Source organism: Monodon monoceros, unplaced genomic scaffold, assembly GCF_005190385.1.
Source record: "Monodon monoceros isolate NGI ecotype Baffin Bay Population unplaced genomic scaffold, NGI_Narwhal_1 Super_Scaffold_2, whole genome shotgun sequence".
Taxonomy (NCBI): domain Eukaryota; kingdom Metazoa; phylum Chordata; class Mammalia; order Artiodactyla; family Monodontidae; genus Monodon; species Monodon monoceros.
In genome coordinates, this window is record NW_021703776.1 from 21,549,162 (window position 1) to 21,575,519 (window position 26,358).

At 37.1% G+C, this 26,358-nt stretch overlaps 1 protein-coding gene across 1 annotated transcript in view; it reads right to left on the reverse strand.

Moving 5' to 3' along the window:
• Positions 1 to 26,358, reverse strand: part of MAGI2 (membrane associated guanylate kinase, WW and PDZ domain containing 2) — a 1,340,884-nt gene that overhangs the window by 972,972 nt on the left and 341,554 nt on the right. The window lies entirely within an intron of this gene.

A 26,358-nucleotide genomic window follows, 5' to 3' on the forward strand; every position in this document is an offset into this window, starting at 1 on the left:
AGTCAGTGCTCAGTGTTTTACATGCACTCTTTGTTTTTCATTTAGAATGAAGTCTTTATTACGGCAAAGGACACATGGTACTCTTGAACTGAAATCATACTAAAATGCCATAGTGTATCTCATTGCATGGCTAAAAAGACTCTTTTTTTTTTTACTTCCCACTCTCCCTTTCTCCCAGTCTTTCTGCCTTTGGATTTGACCACTCTGGGTATCTTAGACAAGTGGAATCGTATAATATTTGCCATTTGTGACAGGCTTATTTCACTTAGTATGTCTTCAAGGTTTGAAAAGGTTTTCCAGTTATTTAAAGTTACTCTGGAATTAGATAAGCAGGGTGATAAAGAAGTTAAAAGAAAAAGAATTACACCAATATTAATGCTTTACTACCTTTATAAAATGAATCAAAATAATGTATCTGCCATATAAAATATGTGCAGATGTTTTTAACTACAGACGATGTTTGAAAAACTTTAGGTATTTTTAAATTTTATTATTATTATAGAAATAATAATAACATAATTTTGAGTACATTTTTCATTATAATCTAATGAAAAACAAACTGGGCTACAGGTAAGAAAATCAATACTGTGAATATATCAAAGATTATTTTCATATTTAACGATAATTATGTTAAATTATGAAGATTTATCTGAGGCCCTTCATATTCTTATACTTGGAAGAATGAATTATAAATCAAAATACTTATAAAAATATAAATAAGAATTTCTAAAACCCTGATCTTTTCAAACATATTAGGGTAATTGAGCCAAGACAAAGAATTAAAGATAGAGGAAATAGGATGTCTGTAATAGTTACAAAAATCATATTCTCTTCAAATCCTTTTGAATCTCAAAATTATAATTCATTATCAATCTATTTGCACCACCATGACCACATAAAATAGCCTTATGGACGCAGCCCACGGGTCCTCCCACGGGGATCCGGCCTGAGGGGCAGTGGCGGGAGCTTCGAGACTAGGGCGGCACGAAAGGTAGGAGGTGTGGAGAATTTGGGGTTTCGAAAAAGCGTTTGCTGACTGATTCCAACAAAAGTGAGGCATGGCTTCCGGAAAGATGGCGGAAGTGTAAGACGCGGAGATCACCTTCCTCCCCACAGATACACCAGAAATACATCTACACGTGGAACAACTACTACAGAACACCTACTGAACGCTGGCAGAAGACCTCAGACCTCCCAAAAGGCAAGAAACTCCCCCCACGTACCTGGGTAGGGCAAAAGAAAAAAGAATAAACAGAGACAAAAGGATAGGGACGGGACCTGCACCAGTGGGAGGGAGCTGTGAAAGAGGAAATGTTTCCACACACTAGGAAGCCTCTTTGCGGGCGGAGACTGTGGGTGGCGGAGGGGAAAGCTTCAGGGCCGCGGAGGAGAGCGCAGCCCCAGGGGTGTGGAGGACAAAGCGGAGAGATTCCCGCACAGAGGATCAGGGCCGACCGGCACTCACCAGCCTGAGGCGCTTGTCTGCTCACCCGCCGGGGCAGGCGGGGCTGGGAGTTGAGGCTCGGGCTTCACTCAGAGCGCCGGGGGGAGGACGGGTGTTGGCGGCGTGAACACAGCCTGCAGGGGGTTGGTGAACCACGGCTAGCCGGGAGGGAGTCCAGGGAAAAGTCTGGACCTGCCGAATAGTCAAGAGACTTTTTCTTCCCTCTTTATTTCCTGGTGCACGAGGAGAGGGGATTAAGAGAGACGCTTAAAGGAGCTCCAGAGATGGGCGCGAGCCACGGCTAAAAGCGCGGACCGCAGAGACGGGCATGAGATGCTAACTAAGGCTGCTGCTGTCACCACCAAGAAGCCTGTGTGCGAGCTCAGGTCACTATCCACACCCCCCTTCCCGGAAGCCTGTGCAACCCGCCACTGCCAGGGTCCTGTGATCCAGGGACAACTCCCCCGGGAGAACGCACGGCACGCCTCAGGCTGGTGCAACGTCACGCCGGCCTCTTTCGCCGCAGGCCCGCCCCGCACTCCGTGCCCCTCCCTCCCCGCGGCCTGATTGAGCCAGAGCCCCCGAATCAGCGGTTCCTTTAACCCCGTCCTGTCTGAGCGAACAGACGCCCTCCGGCGACCTACACGCAGAGGCAGGGTCAAATCCAAAGCTGAGCCCCGGGAGCTGTGAGAACAAAGAAGAGAAAGGGAAATCCCTCCCAGCAGCCTCAGGAGCAGCGGATTAAATCTCCACAATCAACTTGATGTACCCTGCATCTGTGGAATACATGAATAGACAACGAATCACCCCAAATTGAGGAGGTGGACTTTGAGAGCAAGATTTATGATTTTTTCCCCTTTTCCTCTTTTTGTGAGTGTGTATGTGTATGCTTCTATGTGAGATTTTGTCTGTATAGCTTTGCTCCCACCATTTGTCCTAGGGTTCTATCCGTCCGTTTTTTTTGTTTGCTTGTTTTGGCTTGGTTTTTAAATTTTTTTCTTAATAATTATTTTTTTTATTTTAATAACTTTATTATATTTTATCTTTATTTTATTTTACCTTATATTATTTCTTTCTTTTTTCCTTCCTTCCTTCCTTTCTCCCTCCCTCCCTCCCTCCTTTCTCTCTTTCTTTTTCTTTCTTTCTTTCTTTCTCTCTCTCTCTCTCTCTCTCTCTTTCTTTCTTTCTTCTACTAATTCTTTCTTTCTACGTTTTCTCCCTTGTATTCTGAACAGTGTGGATGAAAGGCTCTTGCTGCAGCCAGGAGTCAGTGCTGTGCCTCTGAGGTGGGAGAGCCAACTTCAGGACACTGGTCCACAAGAGACCTCCCAGCCCTACATAATATCAAATGGCGAAAATCTCCCAGAGATCTCCATCTCAACACCAGCACCCAGCTTCACTCAACGACCAGCAAGCTACAGTGCTGGACATCCTATGCCAAACAACTAGCAAGACAGGAACACAACCCCACCCATTAGCAGAGAGGCTGCCTAAAATCACAAAAAGTCCACAGACACTCCAAGGCACAACACCAGACGTGGACCTGCCCACCAGAAAGACAAGATCCAGCCTCATCCACCAGAACACACGCACTAGTCCCCTCCACCAGGAAGCCTACACAACCCACTGAACCAACCTTAGCCACTGGGGACAGACACCAAAAACAACGGGAACTACGAACCTGCAGCCTGCAAAAGGGAGACCCCAAACACAGTAAGATAAGCAAAATGAGAAGACAGAAAAACACACAGCAGATGAAGGAGCAAGATAAAAACCCACCAGACCTAACAAATGAAGAGGAAATAGGCAGTCTACCTGAAAAAGAATTCAGAATAATGATAGTAAAGATGATCCAAAATCTTGGAAATAGAATAGACAAAATGAAAGAAACATTTAACAAGGACCTAGAAGAACTAAAGATGAAACAAGCAACGATGAACAACACAATAAATGAAATTAAAAATACTCTAGATGGGATCAATAGCAGAATAACTGAGGCAGAAGAACGGATAAGTGACCTGGAAGATAAAATAGCGGAAATAACTGCTGCAGAGCAGAATAAAGAGAAAAGAATGAAAAGAACTGAGGACAGTCTCAGAGACCTCTAGGACAACATTAAACACACCAACATTTGAATTATAGGGGTTCCAGAAGAAGAGAAAAAGAAAGGGACTGAGAAAATATTTGAAGAGATTATAGTTGAAAATTTCCTTAATGTGGGATAGGAAATAGTTAATCAAATCCAGAAAGCACAGAGAGTCCCATACAAAATAAATCCAAGGAGAAATACGGCAAGACACATATTAATCAAACTGTCAAAAATTAAATACAAAGAAAACATATTAAAAGCAGCAAGGGAAAAATAACACACAAGGGAATCCCCATAAGGTTAACAGCTAATATTTCAGCAGAAACTCTGCAAGCCAGAAGGGACTGGCAGGACATGTTTAAAGTGATGAAGGAGAAAAACCTGTAACCAAGATTACTCTACCCAGCAAGGATCTCATTCAGATTTGATGGAGAAATTAAAACCTTTACAGACAAGCAAAAGCTGAGAGAGTTCAGCCCCACCAAACCAGATTTACAACAACTGCTAAAGGAACCTCTCGAGGCAAGAAACACAAGAGAAGGAAAAGACCTACAATAACGAAACCAAAACAATTAAGAAAATGGGAACAGGAACATACATATCAATAATTACCTTAAATGCAAATGGACTAAATACTCCCACCAAAAGACACAGATTGGTGGAATGGATACAAAAACAAGACCCATATATATGCTGTCTACAAGAGACCCACTTCAGACCTAGAGACACATACAGACTGAAAGTAAGGGGATGGAAAAAGATATTCCATGCAAATGGAAACCAAAAGAAAGCTGGAGTAGCAATTCTCATATCAGACAAAATAGACTTTAAAATAAAGACTATTAGAAGAGACAAAGAAGGACACTACATAATGATCAAGGGATCGATCCAAGAAGAAGATATAACAATTGTAAATATTTATGCACCCAACATAGGAGCACCTCAATACATAAGGCAAATACTAACAGCCATAAAAGGGGAAATCGACAGTAACACATTCATAGTAGGGGACTTTAACACCCCACTTTCACCAATGGACGGATCATCCAAATTGAAAATAAATAAGGAAGCACAAGCTTTAAATGATACATTAAACAAGATGGACGTAATTGATATTTATAGGACATTCCATCCAAAAACAACAGAATACACATTTTTCTCAAGTGCTCATGGAACATTCTCCAGGATAGATCATATCTTGGGTCACAAATCAAGCCTTGGTAAATTTAAGAAAATTGAAACTGTATCAAGTATCTTTTCCGACCATAACGCTGTGAGACTAGATATCAATTACAGGAAAAGGTCCGTCAAAAATACAAACACATGGAGGCTAAACAATACACTACTTAATAACGAAGTGATCACTGAAGAAATCAAAGAGGAAATTAAAAAATACCTAGAAACAAATGACAATGGAGACACAACGACCCAAAATCTATGGGATGCAGCAAAAGCAGTTGTAAGAGGGAAGTTTATAGCAATACAATCCTACCTTAAGAAACAGGAAACATCTCGAATAAACAACCTAACCTTGCACCTAAAGCAATTAGAGAAAGAAGAACAAAAAAACCCCAAAGTTAGCAGAAGGAAAGAAATCATAAAAATCAGATCAGAAATAAATGAAAAAGAAATGAAGGAAATGATAGCAAAGATCAATAAAACTAAATCTGGTTCTTTGAGAAGATAAACAAAATTGATACACCATTAGCCAGACTCATCAAGAAAAAAAGGGAGAAGACTCAAATCAATAGAATTAGAAATGAAAAAGGAGAAGTAACAACTGACACTGCAGAAGTACAAAAAATAATGAGAAATTACTACAAGCAACTCTATGCCAATAAAATGGACAACCTGGAAGAAATGGACAAATTCTTAGAAATGCACAACCTGCCAAGACTGAATCAGGAAGAAACAGAAAATATGAACAGACCAATCACAAGCACTGAAATTGAAACTGTGATTAAAAATCTTCCAACAAACAAAAGCCCAAGGCCAGATGGCTTCAAAGGCAAATTCTATCAAACATTTAGAGAAGAGCTAACACCTATCCTTCTCAAACTCTTCCAAAATATAGCAGAGGGAGGAACACTCCCAAACTCATTCTATGAGGCCACCATCACCTTGTTACAAAAACCAGACAAGGATGTCACAAAGAAAGAAAACTACAGGCCAATATCACTGGTGAACATAGATGCAAAAATCCTCAACAAAATACTAGCAAACAGAATCCAACAGCACATTAAAAGGATCATACACCATGATCAAGTGGGGTTTATTCCAGGAAAGCAAGGATTCTTCAATATACGCAAGTCAATCAACGTGATACACCATATTAACAAACTGAAGGAGAAAAACCACATGATCATCTCAATAGATGCAGAGAAAGCTTTCAACAAAATTCAACACCCATTTATGATAAAAATCCTGCAGAAAGTAGGCATAGAGGGAACTTTCCTCAACATAATAAAGGCCATATATGACAAGCCCACAGCCAACATCATCCTCAATGGTGAAAAACTGAAAGCATTTCCACTAAGATCAGGAACAAGACAAGGTTGCCCACTCTCACCACTCTTATTCAACCTAGTTTTGGAAGTTTTAGCCACAGCAATCAGAGAAGAAAAGGAAATAAAAGGAATCCAAATCAGAAAAGAAGAAGTAAAGCTGTCACTGTTTGCAGATGACATGATACTATACATAGAGAATCCTAAAGATGTTACCAGAAAACTACTAGAGCTAATCAATGAATTTGGTAAAGTAGCAGGATACAAAATTAATGCACAGAAATCTCTGGCATTCCTATACACTAATGATGAAAAATCTGAAAGTGAAAACAAGAAAACACTCCCATTTACCATTGCAACAAACGAATAAAATACCTAGGAATAAACCTACCTAAGGAGACAAAAGACCTGTATGCAGAAAATTATAAGACACTGATGAAAGAAATTAAAGATGATACAAATAGATGGAGAGATATACCATGTTCTTGGATTGGAAGAATCAACATTGTGAAAATGACTCTACTACCCAAAGCAATCTACAGATTCAATGCAATCCCTATCAAACTACCACTGGCATTTTTCACAGAACTAGAACAAAAAATTTCACAATTTGTATGGAAACACAAAAGACCCCAAATGGCCAAAGCAATCTTGAGAACGAAAAACGTAGCTGGAGGAATCAGGCTCCCTGACTTCAGACTATACTACAAAGCTACAGTGTTCAAGACAGTATGGTACTGGCGCAAAAACAGAAAGATAGATCAATGGAACAGGATAGAAAGCCCAGAGATAAACCCACGCACATATTGTCACCTTATCTTTGATAAAGGAGGCAGGAATGTACAGTGGAGAAAGGACAGCCTCTTCAATAAGTGGTGCTGGGAAAACTGGACTGGTACATGTAAAAGTATGAGATTAGATCACTCCCTAACACCATACACAAAAATAAGCTCAAAACTGATTAAAGACCTAAATGTAAGGCCAGAAACTATCAAATTCTTAGAGGAAAACATAGGCAGAACACTCTATGACATAAATCACAGCAAGATCCTTTTTGACCCACCTCCTAGAGAAATGGAAATAAAAACAAAAATAAACAAATGGGACCTAATGAAACTTAAAAGCTTTTGCACAGCAAAGGAAACCATAAACAAGACCAAAAGACAACCCTCAGAATGGGAGAAAATATTTGCAAATGAAGCAACTGACAAAGGATTAATCTCCAAAATTTATAAGCCGCTCATGCAGCTCAATAACAAAAAACAAACAACCCAATCCAAAATTGGGCAGAAGACCTAAATAGACATTTCTCCAAAGAAGATATACAGACTGCCAACAAATACATGAAAGAATGCTCAACATCATTAATCATTAGAGAAACGCAAATCAAAACTACAATGAGATATCATCTCACACCAGTCAGAATGGCCATCATCAAAAAATCTACAAACAATAAATGCTGGAGAGGGTGTGGAGAAAAGGGAACCCTCTTGCACTGTTGGTGGGAATGTAAATTGATACAGCCACTGTGGAGAACAGTATGGAAGTTCCTTAAAAATCTACAAATAGAACTACCATATGACCCAGCAATCCCACTACTGGGCATATACCCTGAGAAAACCATAATTCAAAAAGAGTCATGTACCAAAATGTTCATTGCAGCTCTATTTACAATAGCCCGGAGATGGAAACAACCTAAGTGTCCATCATCGGATGAATGGATAAAGAAGATGTGGTACATATATACAATGGAATATTACTCAGCCATAAAAAGAAACGACATTGAGCTATCTGTAATGAGGTGGATAGACCTAGAGTCTGTCATACAGAGTGAAGTAAGTCAGAAAGAGGAAGACAAATACCGTATGCTCACACATATATATATGGAATTTAAGAAAAAAAATGTCATGAAGCACCTAGGGGTAAGACAGGAATAAAGACACAGACCTACTAGAGAATGGACTTGAGGATATGGGGAGGGGGAAGGGTAAGCTGTGACAAAGCACGAGAGAGGCATGGACATATACACACTACCAAACGTAAGGTAGATAGCTAGTGGGAAGCAGCCGCATAGCACAGGGAGATCAGCTCGGTGCTTTGTGACCACCTAGAGGGGTGGAATAGGAAGGGTGGGAGGGACGGAGACGCAAGAGGGAAGAGATATGGGAACATATATATATGTATAACTGATTCAGTTTGTTATAAAGCAGAAAGTGACACACCATTGTAAAGCAATTATACTCCAATAAAGATGTAAAAAATAATAATAATAAAAAAATGAGATTCAAATCTATAAAAAAATTTTAAAAAATAGCATTACGTGGGCATGCATATAATGTTTTACACAAATAGTAAATATACTTGAAAACTATATATTGCTACATTTCTGAAGTTCCCATATTCATTGTTTCAGTTGCCTCTAATCTACTGGCACAGCCTGAGCAAGATACCATACAAAACAGTATTTTTAACTGAACTATCTAAATTCTTACTCTCCAAAGTTTCTCATATATTTTAGTCAATAGTATCAATTTACTTTTCCACCCAATATAATATGATAGCAGAAAACAAATGATAGGAGCTTGCACATGTTATTTTCCAAATTCAAAATCATTTTTTCAGTCAAAGAAGTGGAACACTCAGAAATGAAAATCACTTGAAACCACCATCGCATATATCAACAATTACCTATTGTTTACATCTCCAAATGCTCTGCGTTTCCATGGGTCTTAGACTTACTGACATCACACTGAATTAGTTAAAAATTAGAAAGTCTGAAATTCTGAAGTTCTGTTTTCCTCCCTTGTTCTTCCCAGTCAGAAAACATGCCTACCCTTGCTAATTCAATACAGCTGCAGAGCAATCACCGTTCCTGACTGTTCTCAGCTGTCGTTTCTGCCGAGTTCTGAGTCTACAGATCCTTCATCACCTGTACTCCACTTCTCTTCTCTTTTTCTTTCTGTCTAATATGAGGGACATGCCAAGTGATGAGATGTTTTCTGGCAGCCCAAGAAAATGCTAACTATAGAACAACAGATGTAGTCTGTCCACTAAAGTAAGCTAGAATCACTCACCTAATATAACATGGATAAGCCCACATTTTGTAGTCCAAGATGATTCTTGCCCCTGAAAATACATTATCAATTTAAACCATTTCTTCTACTACAAAAATACCACATTAGCCCTCTCAAAAGTTTATTTACCTAAGAAAACAACAACAACAAAAAATGACTGTCTATTCATTCAATGACTGGATGTATCTTTTTTGCCATGGAAAAACCTGCTGAAGCTTCTGAGAATTAATATAAACTTTCTTTTGTTAACTAAAATGAATTGCCACATTTGTTTTGGAAGGTCTCTCATGGCCTCATATTTCAAAAATACTTTATCATCCTTCACAATTTATCATAGCATTTTTCATGTAAGGCAATTTTATTTACCCACTACCTTATTATTGAATATTCTGCTGGTTGCCTATCCAACATTCTTTCTTCTATTTTTTTTATTTAGAACCTTGATTTAGTTTCAGGCCCAAACATTCTCAGACCCAGGACATGGATCACGTTGTTTGAAACTGTCATACAATCTAGTTCCCTACCTCCCTAGCTGCCCTTGCAGCTTCCAGCAGCTATGTCCTGGCCATTGAGACCTAACACAGAAGGAGGGTTTTCTTATTCATTGAACTAGAGTTTATATCTGATATCACGACCCTTCTCATCCAGTCAATCTTGGCTAGACTGGGTATTCCTCTTTGGGACTTCCACGGCCCCTCTGCTCTCTAGTAGACTTGATATTCTGACCACAAACCACAAAGGGAGATGGACAAGGGAAAAATCCAACATGCTAAGGATATTGTAGTAAAGTTAGAAACAGACTGGGTTCTGGACGGCTTCACTGAGCAGTTAAAATAATATTGGCAACTACATACCTTAGGATATCTTGTTATAAGAGAAAAAGGAAATAGTCATTTTCTAAAACTATTATGATTTCTGTTTGCAACTATACATGACCCCAATCTACATATTAGATGTATAGAAACGTTTTGCATACATATGTATACATAATATGTATACATATTTTATGTATATATAAATACATACTTTTAAATGCATATTTTTCCTTAATTCGAAATTTCACTTGAAGAAGGATTAAGCAATGGATAGTGGGCAATGGCTGAGCTGAAAAATAGAGCCTGGCTCTTAAGACTACCTGATTTCAGGTATATAAGTTAACATCTTAAAGCAAGCTAAAAAATAAAGAATGCCACATACTGAGTGTCCAGTAAATGTTATATATAATTAAAATAAAAATATTATCTTCTATCTTATTTGTCATAGTTATAATTTTTGGTTTTATCATTATTGTTTGTAGAGTTTCTGTTTTGTCATTTGTTAGTAATACCTAGATTTGGTAGCTTAGAGAATACCTACATCAATCATTCTGTCAAGCATAGCACTGCCAAGTTCATCATTGCATTGCATGCCTTAGCCATTGTACTCTTCAAAACAATTCAGTGGTTCTTGCTTACTATTATATTTTAAAAATTATTGAGTAATTTTACTTAACTGTGAAAAAAATTATTTTCTTTATTTTACAAAATAAAATAGATTAAAAGACATAATACCTTCTCAAATTACACATTTGCCAAAAAGAGATCTGGGAAAAATATAAAGCCTATGATTCTGCTTCTAAATAACATGTACCTAATTTTCATAATCTACAGTCTGAAGACCAAACTTCTTAGTCCAAAGTAGTCAACCATTTTCTCAACATGACCCCAAACAAGCTTTTCAATCTGATATCAAAGTATAACCTAAGAAGAACCCTTAGGAGAGAACTTAATCCAAACTCTTCATTTGCAAATGAAGAAAGTGAAGCTCACACAAATTATTTGGCACTGTGCTCAGAGCAAAGATGGGGTGGGGAGTGGAAGAAGAATCAGGGAGCAAATCCAATAGATTATTTGAGGAGAAAACTCTAAATGTTACCACTTGAAAATGGTGTGCATCTCTGTAGTTTCTATACTTTTCAGAAATGCTCCCAGGAGAACTGCTTTGTTCCCTCCCCTGCTTGAATGCCCAGATAGAGGAAGCAAAGGAAGAAGTTACAGCTTGGCTCAGATGGACAGAATCTCCCTGGCATATTCCTTAAGAAAAATTGTTTGTTTTAGTCATGTAGCCAAAGCCAGACAATCTTCCTAAGGTTGAGGGAGAAATACACCAGGCTCTATATTGTTTGTGTCAAGAGTCTGACTGCTAATAGCTGGCGAGAGTAGTCCCATCCCTCATTTGTGGGCATAACCATTGGCTCAAATTTTCCTGTCCCTTGAGTCAACTGTTTCTCAAATCAGTATGCACCTTAAAAACTTGTAAACTGGGGAGAGTAGTTCACTGATTGGTATGGTGCTGGGTGTGTATGAAAAAGAAGATGGAGATGAGCAGCAAGCCAAAGTCTGGTTCATTCTGATGTAATTTCTTCATCCTGTGATTTAGCCAAATGAGGCTACTCTAACATTCTATTGACCGTACTTATTCTTCCTTCTCTATACCTCATTTTTTTTTTCCTTTACACTCCATAAAATTCTGAAGTGGGCATTTGATTTGTTTGTTTGTTTGTGCTTTATTTTTTTCACCCATATTTATGCTTTATCTTATGATACCTTCTTTTAGTAACAGTACCCTGATTTCCCTTTTCAAGTCACTGTATCTCTCTCATTCTGTATAAATGTAGTCAGACTTTTAGTCAGTTTTCCCTGTTCTCTCTTATCCAATTAAAGTTTCTTTTCCAGGAGTTGTCTTTATAAGTGGAGTTACCCAAGGATGTGCATGCGAGTGCATGCATCCTGAAAGTAGCACCCTGAAAAATCTACCCATCACTTTTGCTTCCTGGATATACAGAATTGCCCCTTTCCTGTGTTGTTCTAGCCAATTTCTTCAACTTCCCCTTTGTTGTTTTCAAATAAAAAACATCACAGGGCTTCCCTGGTGGCGCAGTGGTTGAGAGTCCCCCTGCAGATGCAGGGGACACGGGTTTGTGCCCCGGTCCGGGAAGATCCCACATGCCGCGGAGCGGCTGGGCCCGTGAGCCATGGCCGCTGAGCCTGCACGTCCAGAGCCTGCGCTCCACAACGGGAGAGGCCACAACAGTGAAAGGCCCGCGTACTGCAAAAAAAAAAAAAAAAAAAAAAAAATCACAGATAAGAAAGCCCTCTCTTTGATACTACCAGTGGAATTCATATCCATCCTTCAACTTAAAATTATCCTCCCCTTGGCCTTCCTTGTGATCTTTTGGCCAGAAGTCTTCTCACTCCTCTGAACTTCCATGTCCTGGTCTACTTTATTAAATACCCTGTACATTCTAACAGGCCATATAATAACTAGTGGATCTACTTTAAGTTATGTATTAAACTGTAAGCTCCCCAGGACAGGGAATTTCCTAATCATTTTATATATTCTCCCCTCTCCTCACTTCAACCTCTAAAGCAGTGCCTTCTTAATATAAGTAGCCCTGAAATGTTTGCTGAATAAATAAATCACAAATGCTATAGTGGATAGAATGCTAGATTACAGATTTGGAAACTGCGTTTTAATTACCACTCCAACACATTCATTGAGTGGTCTTGCACAAGTCATTTAATCTTTTCTGGGTCTCATTTTTCTTACCTGTAAAAGGTGGTTCTGTTTGTGTTGCTATAACAGAATACCATTAGACTGGGTGACTTAAACAACAAATATCTATCTCACAGTTCAGACACCTGAGAAGTCCAAGATCAAACAGCTGGTAGACTGGGTGCCTGATGAGGGTGCTCTTCCTGGTCTGCAGATGGCCATCTTCTTGTATCCCCTATGGCTGAGAGTGAAATCATCTCTCGCGCGTTTCTTCTTCTAAGGGTACATATCCCATTCATGGGAGTTCCACCCTTATGACCTAACTACTTCCCAAAGGCCCAACTTCCTAAGACTTTCACAATGGGGCAGTCAGTATTTCAACATATGACCTTTGGAGGGGACAAAAACATTCAACCATAACAATATTTGTAGAACCCAGTAAGGTCTCTGCTAGATCTAAATTCTATACTTCCATATAAACTATCTACTAAATATTTCTTACAGTTTGGAGTTTTTTTGATAATCAGACAACCAAATTATTTTATTGCTAGTTATAATTACAGATCACAAGTTAGTTATAGCCCATAAGAAATAAAGGCATGGAAAACACTAATTTAAAAAGCTATCTGAACCCCAATGTTCACAGCAGATTATTTACAATTGCCAAGATACGAAAGCAACCTAAGTATCCACCAGCAGACGAATGGATAAAGAAGGTGTGGGGGGTGTGTGTGTGTGTGTACATACATTATATATGTATAAAATGTATGTATAAAATGTAATACTACTCAGCCTTTAAAAAAAATGAAATTTTGCCATTTGCAGCAACATGGATGGACTTGGAGGGCATTATGCTAAGTGAAATAAGTCAGACAGAGAAAGACAAATACTGTATGCTGTCACTTACACGTGGAATCTAAAAAATACAAGAAACTAGTGATTATACCAAAAAAAAGCAGACTCAAATATATAGAGAACAAACTAATGGTTACCAGTGGGGAGGGGCAATACAGGGGTATGGGATTAAGTGGTACAAACTATTAGATATAAAATAAACTACAAGAATATATTTTACAACATGGGGAATATAGCCAATATTTTATAATAACTATAAATGGAGTATAACATTTAAAAATTGTGAATCACTATATTGTATACCTGTAACTTATATAATATGGTACATCAAGTATGCTTCAATTTAAAAAAGAAAAAAAAAATACATGGATAATCTCCCTTTGATATTGTTTTTTTATTATCTGAATTGTCTAGGAAGCTAAGATCATCAACAGGAAATTGATTTCATACCTTGTCATTGTCAAAAAAGTAGTAAAGTAATCAAGCAAAGCAATCTGTAAGGAACTGGAAGAAGGGGAAGATCTATCCATTTGCCTTAAGATATGCCCATGAGTAATTGCAAATTCATTTTATGTTAATTTACTGGATGGTGGGGAAGTTGAGGAAGTAGGAACATATTACAGGGCTTTGTTGCTATGCCCCTTTTCCAGGAATAGTTTCTGCTTGACTTACCTCAAAAATGGTGAAATAAATCACAGAAAAGTTGATTGATTCTTTTAAGATCCACAGCCACAAAATAGGTGACAGACATACCTAATCCAGTCTGCTGGAGCAGGCTCCATCCCCTTTTTAGGTGAAAAGTGGTGTCTTTGGTTTCTTGTGATCTAGAGACCCATCTCATTTACAAATGGCTAGAGTCCTGTACACAACCACTGAATTCATTTGATCTATACTAGTCTTTCTATAAATTATGAGCCAGTAAAATTGTTCTTCCCCTAATAATTCTCCTTTGCCTATTTTAAATAGAAGCACAAATATAAGGCCCTTGGTGGCTCATTGCAGATGCTATGGTTAATTGCTTTTCCACAGCTGAAAACATTTAGGTATATGAAAATGTGTAACCCTTCCATGTTTTAATCATAGTATTAGAGGGTTTAGTCAATCCTTTTAATCATGATTTAATACCTTTGTGTGTTGTTTTTCTTCAAAATTTCAGTGGTGTCACATATTTTGTATAAGAAATGAAATAATAAAAGAGACAGAAACATATAAAACAGTTGCAGATCATTAGTAGATTCAAATATAGAGAGAATAATTGGTATTTCAAAAAAATGACAGATAAATGTAAGTGGCTATAATAATATTCTCCAGCTCTATTGAAAATGGGTTTTTATCATTTCTTTCCCCCCACTATTGTACAGATGGGATATTATTATTGTTTCATTTTTCATTGTTAGTCTTGGTCTCAAAGTAAATATTAGAGTTCTTCTTATAGGTATGATTATAGGTTCCCATGGAGAAGGGAAAATGAGTACTCACTGTACTCCTGGCATTGTGCGAGGTGCTGTATGTGCATTACCCAAAATTTTACAATCAAGAAATGTAAAGGAAGGGAACACAGTTGAAAGTAAACTCAAGTGCATCTAAATTTTCTATGATGTCTCAAGATGGCTAATTTAGTCTAGGAATAGGGCATTTCCTACTGATTTCTTTGACTCACCTAACACTTAAATATTAGATGTTCATTATAAAAAGCAGGATTCAGCTAATTAAAAAAAAGATATATGACCAAAAGTGAATCTGACCTGAATTCAATTCATTTTTTTAAACCAGAGATTATACTACTGTAAGTTAAAAAAAACCAATCTATTACAATAGTTATGAGTGGGTTTGAACTCACTGAAGGTTAATAAACCGCAAAGCTCTAAAGTTTCTACATAAAATTACTAAGGTCAAAAAAATAAACTACTGTCCAAAATAGCTACATAATTTAGCAGGCAAAAAAAAAATTTTTTTAGGGTCTTAGTTTACTGTCTTTTAAACTTTATTCCAAAGTTTTGTTCTTAGAAAATCCAATTTAAGAATTCACCCACAGGGGTTTCCCTGGTGGCACAGTGGTTGAGAATCTGCCTGCCAACACAGGGGACACGGGTCCGAGCCCTGGTCTGGGAAGATCCCACATGCCAAGGAGCACCTAGGTCCGTCAGCCACAACTACTGAGCCTGCGCGTCTGGAGCCTGTGCTCCGCAACGAGAGGCCGCAATAGTGAGAGGCCCGCGCACCGCGACGAAGAGTGGCCCCCCACTTGCCACAACTAGAGAAAGCCCTTGCACAGAAACGAAGGCCCAACACAGCCAAAAATAAACAAATAATTAAATATTTTTTAAAAAGGAATTCATCCTCATTAATTTTATTTTTTAAATTTATTTTATTTACTTTATTTTTGGCTGTGTTGGGTCTTCGTCGCTGCGCACAGGCTTTCTCTAGTAGTGGTGAGTGGGGGCTACTCTTCGTTGCCATGCACGGGCTTCTCACTGCGGTGGCTTCTCTTTGTTTCAGAGCATGGGCTCTATCTAGGCGCCCAGGCTTCAGTAGTTGTGGCATGTGGGCTCAGTAGTTGTGGCTCACAGACTCAGTAGTTGTGGTTCACGGGCTTAGTTGCTCTGCGGCATGTGGGATCTTCCTGGACCAGGGCTCAAACCTGTGTCCCCTGCATTGGCAGGCGGATTCTTAACCACTGCACCACCAGGGAAGCCCTACCCACATTAATTTTAAAAAGCACAAATTAAACTGCTCATATGAGGTACACATTCATTTACAAAACTAAAAGTGAACACGTGAACAGTATTTGAAAAATGAATATTTGAGCTTATTTTGTTTTATATTAGTAAGCTATTATCCCCAAGTCAGCTAAAATTATATATAGTCATATATTTAAATTATATTTTTAAATAGGTGATAATATGAATAAAAATGATGGAGAATTAGCAGGATCAGATCTGTAAATATTTGACATTATTTCATGTTTTAAGAACTAAAAGCAAGGTGAGTCCTCTCATTTTATTTTTTTCTAACCTGCTGCAACCTAAAACTCCCAGGTGACCTGGTACAATAGATGGTCCACTCCAAATGTCTTTATGCTGAAAAGTATCATGACATAAACACATTGCCCAAATTGACTTAAAAAGAAACCACAATTTTATTTGTGAGCCATTTTATGATAATACAGTTAAACATATTCCTTTCAAGTCATTCCAAAGCACAGACTAATATATCTTCCATAGGTTGTGTGAGAATGGATCATTTATTTTTCTTTTTTTTTTTTGGATGGATCATTTCTAATGAAGTTAAAACAATTCTAGGCACATGATTTGAACTGTTACATGGCTAACTTCCAATAATGAAGAATGTGTTCTGAAAGTTTATTTTGGAGTGCAGACTGGTTTATCCCATAGAAATAATGTTGCATATTATATCTTTGGCCCACCTATAAGTCTTTTAAGTTAATTAGGCACCAGAGGTATATTATTCATAATATGCTGGAAACATGTTGTCATACATTGCAATGTATAACAATGCTTCCTGGGAGGTGGGAGCAGAGGAATAATGGCTGAAGTTCCAACTTAGGCTGACAGGTTCTTAAAAACTCAAAACCCTCCTTTCACAAGGAGAGTTAGATGGAACACTCCCAACTCCAATACCCTGGTGGGAATTCTTGCTGCCACTGTCAAAGATTCCTTAGTGCAAGGATGGGTTAGGAGTGAGCAGAAGAGCAGCGGACTATTGGGAGATAAATTCTTTATGCTCTGGTATAAAGGGTTATGGGACAATGAATGTCTTGCTAATATATATTCTTATAGCTCTCCTCAACCCAAACTCTCTTTTTCTTAGGAGGGCCTCAGTCCTAGTTTATTCTGAAGTCCTGCCTGTCTCAGTTTATACTGCCATCAGCCATTTGGTCTGATTTCACTATAAAATGAGCTGAAATTTCTTTGCCATTTAGAAGCAAATACAAAATCACTTTGAAATTTCCCTGGCATTAAAAAATCTGAAACGCCTTTCCCCACAGAATATGTAAGCCCTAAACCCTTTTTTCTATTCCCCACCCCTGGCTCCAATACATAAAAACATCTAGACCTTGTAGGAAAGACAAGGGCAGGGGGTAATAGTGAAAAACTGAGTATTACAAAACCTGGAACGTATCTTCAAATTTCAGAAGAAATCTAGGTTCACATAAGTCAGTTTAGATATGTCATTCAAGGAACAGGGTATGTGCGTGCATGCACAATGGGTGCCTGTGTGTTAGAGAAGTTGAAGTGGATGGGCAATGAGGAGGAAGAAAATAGCCATTGGGGGCTATTACAGTAATGGAGGAGGAAGGACAAGGGAAGATCTCTTCATCATTCTTGTTTCTGGGTTGTAACTACTCCCATCTCTGAAAGGCAGGGCCCTGATCTGACCCAGGAGAGAAATGAAAAGCAGAAATTAGGTTTAAGAGACTGAACTCACACTATATGTGAGACTGCAGTGGAAAGGGAAGCGGGGAGGGAAACCTTCATGCGTTGGAAGTTGGAAAAGAAAGCTATGCCTGTTGCCAAGTGGCTAAGTGTGCTATGCTCCCACGTGATTGGAAGGGGAGTATATGAGTCAAGCAGGAAGCAGTCAAGGACCCTGAAAGTGAATTGTATTCTAATGGACTTTCACTGAATTATACAACTCTGGCTATTTACACACTTGCCAGGTAAAGTGCTATAGACTTGTAAACTCAATTATCTAGACCTGAAGGCAATAAATTAAAATTTCCTTAAAATTCATTTTTAGACTTCCGTGGCTGTTATCACCTCTAGAAATATAGGGAAGACTGAGCCAAGAACAGAAGAAAAAATATACAATTAACCAAAGGCATTCTTAATTGCCTTCTGTCCATAGTACATATAAAATTACATCTAAAATTATATATGGTTTTTGAACTGATAAAAGTGTATTTAGAGGTGGCCATCTTCAACAACCACAACTCATCCCTTAAATTTGTCTCCAATGAAAGCCTACTAAAAATATCTTTTAGAAGTAAACTTTCATTTTTACTGAACTATTACTATTTGTTCTTAACAAGTTTTATGAAAATGTTTTGCGACTATTTACCTAGGAATACATTTTGAAATCAAGAAAAAATTAGATGCTACAAACTTCATTAGAAATGAATTTTTACTTCAGTTAGGGGAAGGATGACAGCAGAGAGGAGAATAAGAACAAACCTGAAAAGGAATAAGAAACACACACACACACACACACACACACACACATATGGTGCAAGATTTTTCACATTTTGGGACGGTATTCAAGTGGTAATTGTATTGAAGGGAGCTGAAGGTTAACTACTTCCTGTGGGCAGGCCCAAGAAATAAAAAAGTTTTAATGCTGCCCAATGTCTAACTTTATCACAGAGCATTACTATTATATTATGAAAATTCGTGGATAGGAGGAACAAATTTTGCTAATCTTCATTTATGACAAACTTCATTTTCCTGCCTAATACAATTTTTATTCTTTAAAGCCTAGCACAGTGACTTATAATTGCTTGGAATTCAATAAATATTAGTTGAATTACATTCCTAATCAATTGATGACAAACAATTTTCCCAATAATGATAGATATTTCAAATACATGAATGTACCAGTAGTCAGTGTGATTTAATAAAAGTTCAGAAAAGTTCCCTGTCATAAAAGAGGGTTCTGCCATTCCTATATATTTCTTTTTTACACTGATACTATGAGCTCTTTGCTAGTTCATGAAAGTGGTTTTTGTATCATTAACCCCGTAGCGTAAAAATCTCATTTGAATGAAATTTTACTTTCTTTTCTCAAATAACCACCTTCATACTCCAACAGAGATAATTTTGTTCTCAAAAGTATGTATAAGGACACATAAGTAGGACTTCGCTGGTGGCACAGTGGTTAAGAATCTGCCTGCCAATGCAGGGGACACGGGTTTTATCCCTGGTTGGAGAAGACTCCACATGCCACGGAGCAACTAAGCCCACGCACTGCAACTACTGAGGCTGTGCTCTAGAGGCCGCGAGCCACATGTAGCCACATGCTACAACTATTGAAGCCTGTGTGCCTAGAGCCCGTGCTCCGCAACAAGAGAAGCCACCGCAATTAGAAGCCTGTGCACCACAATGAAGAGTAGACCCCGCTTGCTGCAACTAGAGAAAGCCCGTACACAGCAACGAGGACCCAATACAGCCAAAAATAAATAAATAAATTTATATAAAAAAAGAAAACATAAATATTATATTTTTAGTCTGTTTATTTTATGTTTTTGGAAGTATAAGTCCAAAAATTCTTAATATTTTCTGGGGTAGCATTACCATTGATTGCCCCAGCCATGTGTTTTTATTATATACTACTTAAAATCATTTTACAGCAAAGACAAATAATGTTTTTTAAGTCTTCCTTCTGCATAATAATTTTTACAAAATAGTATAATGATTTCTAATTTCTGGCAATACTTTTAAAGGTAATATCTAATTGCTAACTCTTGGAAAATCTGGAGAAATGTCTGAAATTTCATTACTCTAAAATAAACTACCAACTGACCTGGGAATCATCTTGTTTTAATAAAATCTACATAGCAATTATTAATTTTTTTTTAAATTTACTTATTTTTGACTGCTTTGGGTCTTCGTTGCTGCACATGGATTTTCTCTGGTTGCAGTGAGCGGGGGCTACTCTTTGTTGCGGTGTGCGGGCTTCTCATTATGGTGGTTTCTCTTGTCGCGGAACACAGGCTCTAGGCACATGGGCTTCAGTAGTTGTGGCACACGGGCGTAGTTGTGGCTCACGGGCTCTAGAGCGCAGGCTCAGTCATTGTGGCACATGGGTTTAGTTGCTCCATGGCATGTGGGATCTTCCCTGATCAGGGATCGAATCCGTGTCCCCTGCATTGGCAGGTGGATTCTTAACCACTGCACCACCAGGGAAGTCCCAGCAATTATTAATTTTGTTAAGTAATAATAAAAATATTTGAAATAATAAGGAATACAGCTGATTTCAGGGATGATTTACTAAACATGGGGTTTATATTTGACAGAAAATATCATTTTAAATAAAGACTCTCTCCAATGTGCAATCTTCATTAATTTTGTAGATATTATTATAATTGATTACTTGAAATATTTATTTTCTTTTGATTCAAGCCAGGGAATTCTGTTTTATAGTGAGAGAGGATATCATTTGAAAACTGATTTTTAATTCAAATTCTTCAGTGTAAGATACAAAATGTGAGGTCTAGAGTAGTAAAATTAGGTTAAAGTTTCATTCACTCAATGTTAATTAACTACAATAATACTATTAACCTTTGTAGAATTAATAGTGTGTAGAATATTATTTATTTCAAAGATTTTTAATATTTATTACTGTATTTGTCCAACATGAGAACGGTAAATGGTAAATATGGTAGTGTTTTAATTTACAAATGATTAAACCAGTTCAGAGGTTAATTGACTTGGCCAAACTCACACAACAGAGCTGCAAGGTTTACTCAGATCTACTGATTCTGTGCTGAGCAATTTCTCTGCCATGTTAGAAATAAGCAACTAAAAGGGAGAAGAGGGTTGGGCACATAAGAAAGCATATCTCCAAAGGAGATTTATCAGAGTTACCTGGTTATTTTGCACATGAAACATGAGGCAGACTATCAAACACTTCGGAGAATGAGCCACTCCTGCTGAGAGGAGTGTGTCACATCCTCCATGGTACTGGACCCAAAGAAAGCCTTGAAGCCTTGCTTCAGGTTCAGGCTCTCGCATGCAAAATGCTGAGCTTAATTCCTGAGAAAACTAAACATGAGTAGACAGGAGTTGGTGACTGAAATGCGTTTGGATTTGGCCAAGGAAGAATAAATGATTTCACCGAGATTCCCAGCTGAGTGACTGAGAAATCGTTGACAACACTGGCAGAGATTGGACTGTTGGAACAAGAAGGCCTTTTGTTTTGTTTTTAAGGATGTGGCAACCTGACTACCTGTAATCAGTTACATGTTGGATGGATGAACAAAAAAAGAAGGTAACAGGAGAAAGAATCTACTGTATCAATGTGAGTGGTATTATCATGGCATATCCCTCTCAAACAATTGATCTTACATTCCTCTTAAAATCAAGGGATAATGAGGAAACTAGAACAGAAATCCCAGAATTCTCCTTGGGAATAGAGTTCTCCAAAATCTATTTTAGGATAATGATTTTTAATTTATATCACTTAGATTATTTATATACAAGACTGAAGGATAATTTGGATGCAGATATTATAGTCACAGTCCATGATAAAATTGCAAAAGCCTGGAATACTGATATAGAACTTGTCACTTAGTACCTTCACAAGCGGCTCTCAGAAACCGAATGGCAATTCATCACTACCATTCTTTCTGAACAACTATCATCTTATCAGCCTGCTAAGACATACACATAGCTATCATGTTCTTCATGAGAATGATACAAATCACCAAGAAGCTGCAACAAACCTATCCTTCACCCTAAATATCAGGTTTAGAATTACCTTCTCTTTGCCTGTTTCACTTTGTTAATACTTTTGCTCACATATTACTCCTTACCCTATTTAAACTTGCTTATCTCCCACAACCTTATCTCCATCATTTACTATTGTCCTACTCCAGCTATTCACACAACAGTTACTACTATGTAAAATTATATGACATATTTTCTTGTTTAATTCTTTATTGTCTAAGTTGTTCCTTAGAATATAAGTTCCACGAGAGAGCAGAGTGTAACACTTAGTAAGTATTCAACTGGTATTTGCTCAATGAAAAATAAAATGGATGCAAATAAAAGTATTTTTGGAGAGACTATAAATCAGTAATAGCACAACACTATAGTAAGATCCCATTATGCCTCAAAAATGCCTAATTTTTCTACATTAAATGCTTAACAGGCTCTGTGATTTATTTATATTAAGAGCTCAATTAATATCCACAACCATGAAGGGCAATTAGCAATTTTTATAAATTATGCCAACTCTTTATATTTCAGCCACAATGGCTAATTGGTGGCACCTTGAGGTCATTTTATATCTTAATTAAAGATGCCTATATAAAAAATGTTTACTAAATTTGGCCTCCTGATATAAAATGCATATTTAGTTTATTCTATTAATAATAAAAATATCCCATAACCAAAGCATATTGTTTGTAAGAAAAAGTTTCTTTGAAGTTAAAGTATATGATTTGTGAGTATAGATTTTTATTTCCTGCTGTAAAAATTGATTTAGATCTGTCATACAAAATTTCATCTTTAACAATCATCATATGGAAAAAATCACCAAACATAAAATGAAAATGATCCTTCCTATCTTCAAGATATTCACACAAGGTATGAAACTGTACAAAGTGTTAACTGTGCAGCACACTATCATGTTACAAGAATGTATCAGAAAATGACGGCACCAATTCTAATGCATCATTTTAGCCCTCAGATGAAGTTTTAAGTAAAGTTTCATTTTAAGTAAAAATAAGACATTTTGACCCAGTGAATCATAATGAGGAAAAATGGATGCCAAATGCAATTATTTTTAGTTTGTAATTTGTCATGCTTTAACAGTATTTGCTAAACAAATATTCTCTACCATTCCTTTCATTTTTTTTTAACATCTTTATTGGAGTATAATTGCTTTACAATGGTGTCTTACTTTCTGCTTTACAACAAAGTGAATCAGTTATACATATACATATGTCCCCATATCTCTTCTCTCTTGCACCTCCCTCCCTCCCACCCTCCCTATCCCACCCCTCCAGGTGGTCACAAAGCACCGAGGTGATCTCCCTGTGCTATGCGGCTGCTTCCCACTAGCTATTTTACGTTTGGTAGTGTATATATGTCCATGCCACTCTCTCACTTTGCTCCTTTGATTTTAATCAACATAAGACTGCAGGGCACATTACCCATTCTGAAAGTGTAACATCAAATTTAGGATTAAATTTATTTCTTAGCCATCAATTTAGTATCAAGTGCTAAATTTTAAAAACATATAAAAATCTTGAAGTAGAAACAGTCCATCTGTAGCTTTTAGAGGATCTATTATTAAAATTAAGCCTGCAGCAAAGAACATTAGTCAAATGAAAGAGTTTCTAAAAAAAATATTTAACACTCAAAGTAGTAAGCATATGGTCAAGAGTGTTGGAATTTCATCAGTTGGTCATTTATTATTAAAAGTAGCTAGCCAAAAAAGTAACTTTTAACTTTCTAAAGTCTTTAAAACATTTCCATAGTTCTAAAGAACTTTTAGGTAGAACAGCCTACAGCTGGGTGGAGTTATTTTGTTTACTGTGACAAATTATTTTCCAGTGATGAGGAATGAGTGGAATAAAAGACAGAAATGCATTGATAAGTACATGGGTTCTGAAAAAAAAAGGTTTTATCAAAAATTCTAGAAGCCAGGAGATTTCTGAACCAGAAGTCCAGGTTTAGAATATCTGGTTGAAGGATGTTCTTTAATCTGCTCCATCTACAGAACTCTTGTTTCTTCCCTGGTCTTTGTTTCTGTACTATTGAAAAAATCTTGGATAAAGAAATTTTCCATTTATTTTCCACACTGGAAATGTTCAGAAGGTGATGGGCTATAAGCAAATGTGCTTCAAGATGTAACTTTATTTAATCCAAGGAAGGTACATAGTCTTATTTCCTAAAGACTTTATACTATTTGATCACCCGTGTGAAGTCTTTCTTTAAACTCAACTCAAATAGTCATCTTGGTTCTAAGTTTTTGTTTGTTTGCTTTCATAATATTTATTGTCATTTTTGTTAAAAATATTTTGGAATAAACATTGGTGTGTGTGTGTGTGTGTAAGATGTGCAAGTAAACTTTAATCTATACCTTAGGGACAGTTAGAATTAAAGTGCCTCAATCAAGACTCAACAGTTCAGAGGAGATTACTTAGGGACTTCAAATATTATTTTCAAATCTACATTTGAGTGTTATTAATTAGCATAAAGAATGTTATAATGAATTGCCATTGGCAAAATAGTGTTCAGGATAACAGTTGGTTAGAAAAATTGTAGGGGTTTCATTGTTTTTGTGTGAACAGCATGATAATTTGGCACAATAGCTTAAACACACTGGAACAGGGCTCTGGATCTTCTAGATCAGTTCTACATAATATTTAATCCAGTGATGGTGGATGAACTGTTTGATATAGTTCAGAATCTGAGAGTATGAAACATTTATAGCAATTTTTGTGCATAATTCTATGTCTTTGAATTTTAAATCTAATAAAAAAGAAACACACCAACAAAAACCACTAGGGAGTTAAATTAAAAATTTTTTTCTATTAATTTATTTTTACTGTATTCTACAGAAGTATTGATCTGCAAGAGATTAGAAAATAAATGATACATTTAAACACACTAACCTAGTTCCTTGCTAGTCTTATGTCCACGTGCCCAGCCTAAATAGAGACTGTTGGTCTTGGCATCTAATACTAATGAATCCTCTGAGGTGCGAATCTTTTATGCATGCAGCTGTCACAGCACCTGAAGATTGAGTATGTTGAGCAACTGCTCTGTTTCTTTCTTTTTTCCTGCTTTAAAATAAATATTGGTATGTTTGCTCAAAGTTGACCTTTCAAATCTAACGTAATAACTTTTCAAATTATTTTTCAATGTAATAACCCACCTGGTATGCAGGTTGTGGTTGAGGAGACATACAGCCTGCACCTTCGTCCATACAAAGTTCAATATTTACCAAAAAATTATCCAAGTGGCTAAAATGCCAAATTAGTCAGGTCATTTTGTCATTTCTTTTCCTACTGCAATCAGCCTTTTTTCCCAGATTTCCTATTTTGAAACCCATGTAATTTGTATTTCCTATTTTTTTCAAATGCTCAGAGGTACAGACTCATTATTAGGAAGGTGAACATAACCATGCACGATTTTTGTGGCAGAGCAGAACCATAACTGAAATTATAAAACATACACAAGAAACTTTCTCCAGGGAGTTATAACTAAATCTTCACTCCCAGCTGCCTTACTTGTCAATTAGCTACAGCATGGCCAAAATGGCAGCAGGCAAATGTGAACAATTCAATACTGACCATAAGCACATAATGAAAAGCCACTCACCCTGGAACTTGGTCATGGTGAACGTCTGCTTCACTAGTACTTTCAAATACCAAGGATAGTAATATAGCAGTAACAACTGTCAGCTTTCCTAGATTTAACTGCTATCTAATCTTGTATTTACTTCAAGAAAGATGAATTTCCTAATAAGGAATTAGGGCTCTCATTAGCGGTCAAGAGCAGACTGGCAATTTGTCTGATATTCTAAATGTAAACCTTAATGATTACCACTCAGATATTTAAAGTTCTACAATTGTCCCCACTAGGCTTATTACAAGGGAGGTAATCACCTCTACAGATGTTTCTCGACACACAATAAAATTAAAGGCATGCAATTCTTTTTATAAAGTATTTGTTTTGGAATATCTCCTCTCCAAAAACATGGCCTTTTTGAACACTAGATTCCTAAAAAATAAAAGAAAAAAGGTGACGCTGCCCTAGAATTTAAGGTGAATTATTGTTGCTCTGCCATAAGCCGAGTTTTGTTTTCTGAGACATTTGGCATGAAAGCAATGAAAGTCTGTTAACGTTCTAATATGATTCATGCTATATGGTTGTGGAGCTGGCCCTTAAGCTATTTTAAAGTAGGGGTTTATCTACCTGACATTAGTAAAATAGCTGCCTTATGTCACATAAACATCTTTAACATGACAACACTATCATGTTAGTAAATTAAAATATAAAAAAATCTCATGAATCACCTTTTATGTAGTCTTTCTAAAAACAGCTAAAAGCATAATTATGTAAATTCCAAAAGCGAACTGTTTCAACCAAATCATAAAGCACACAG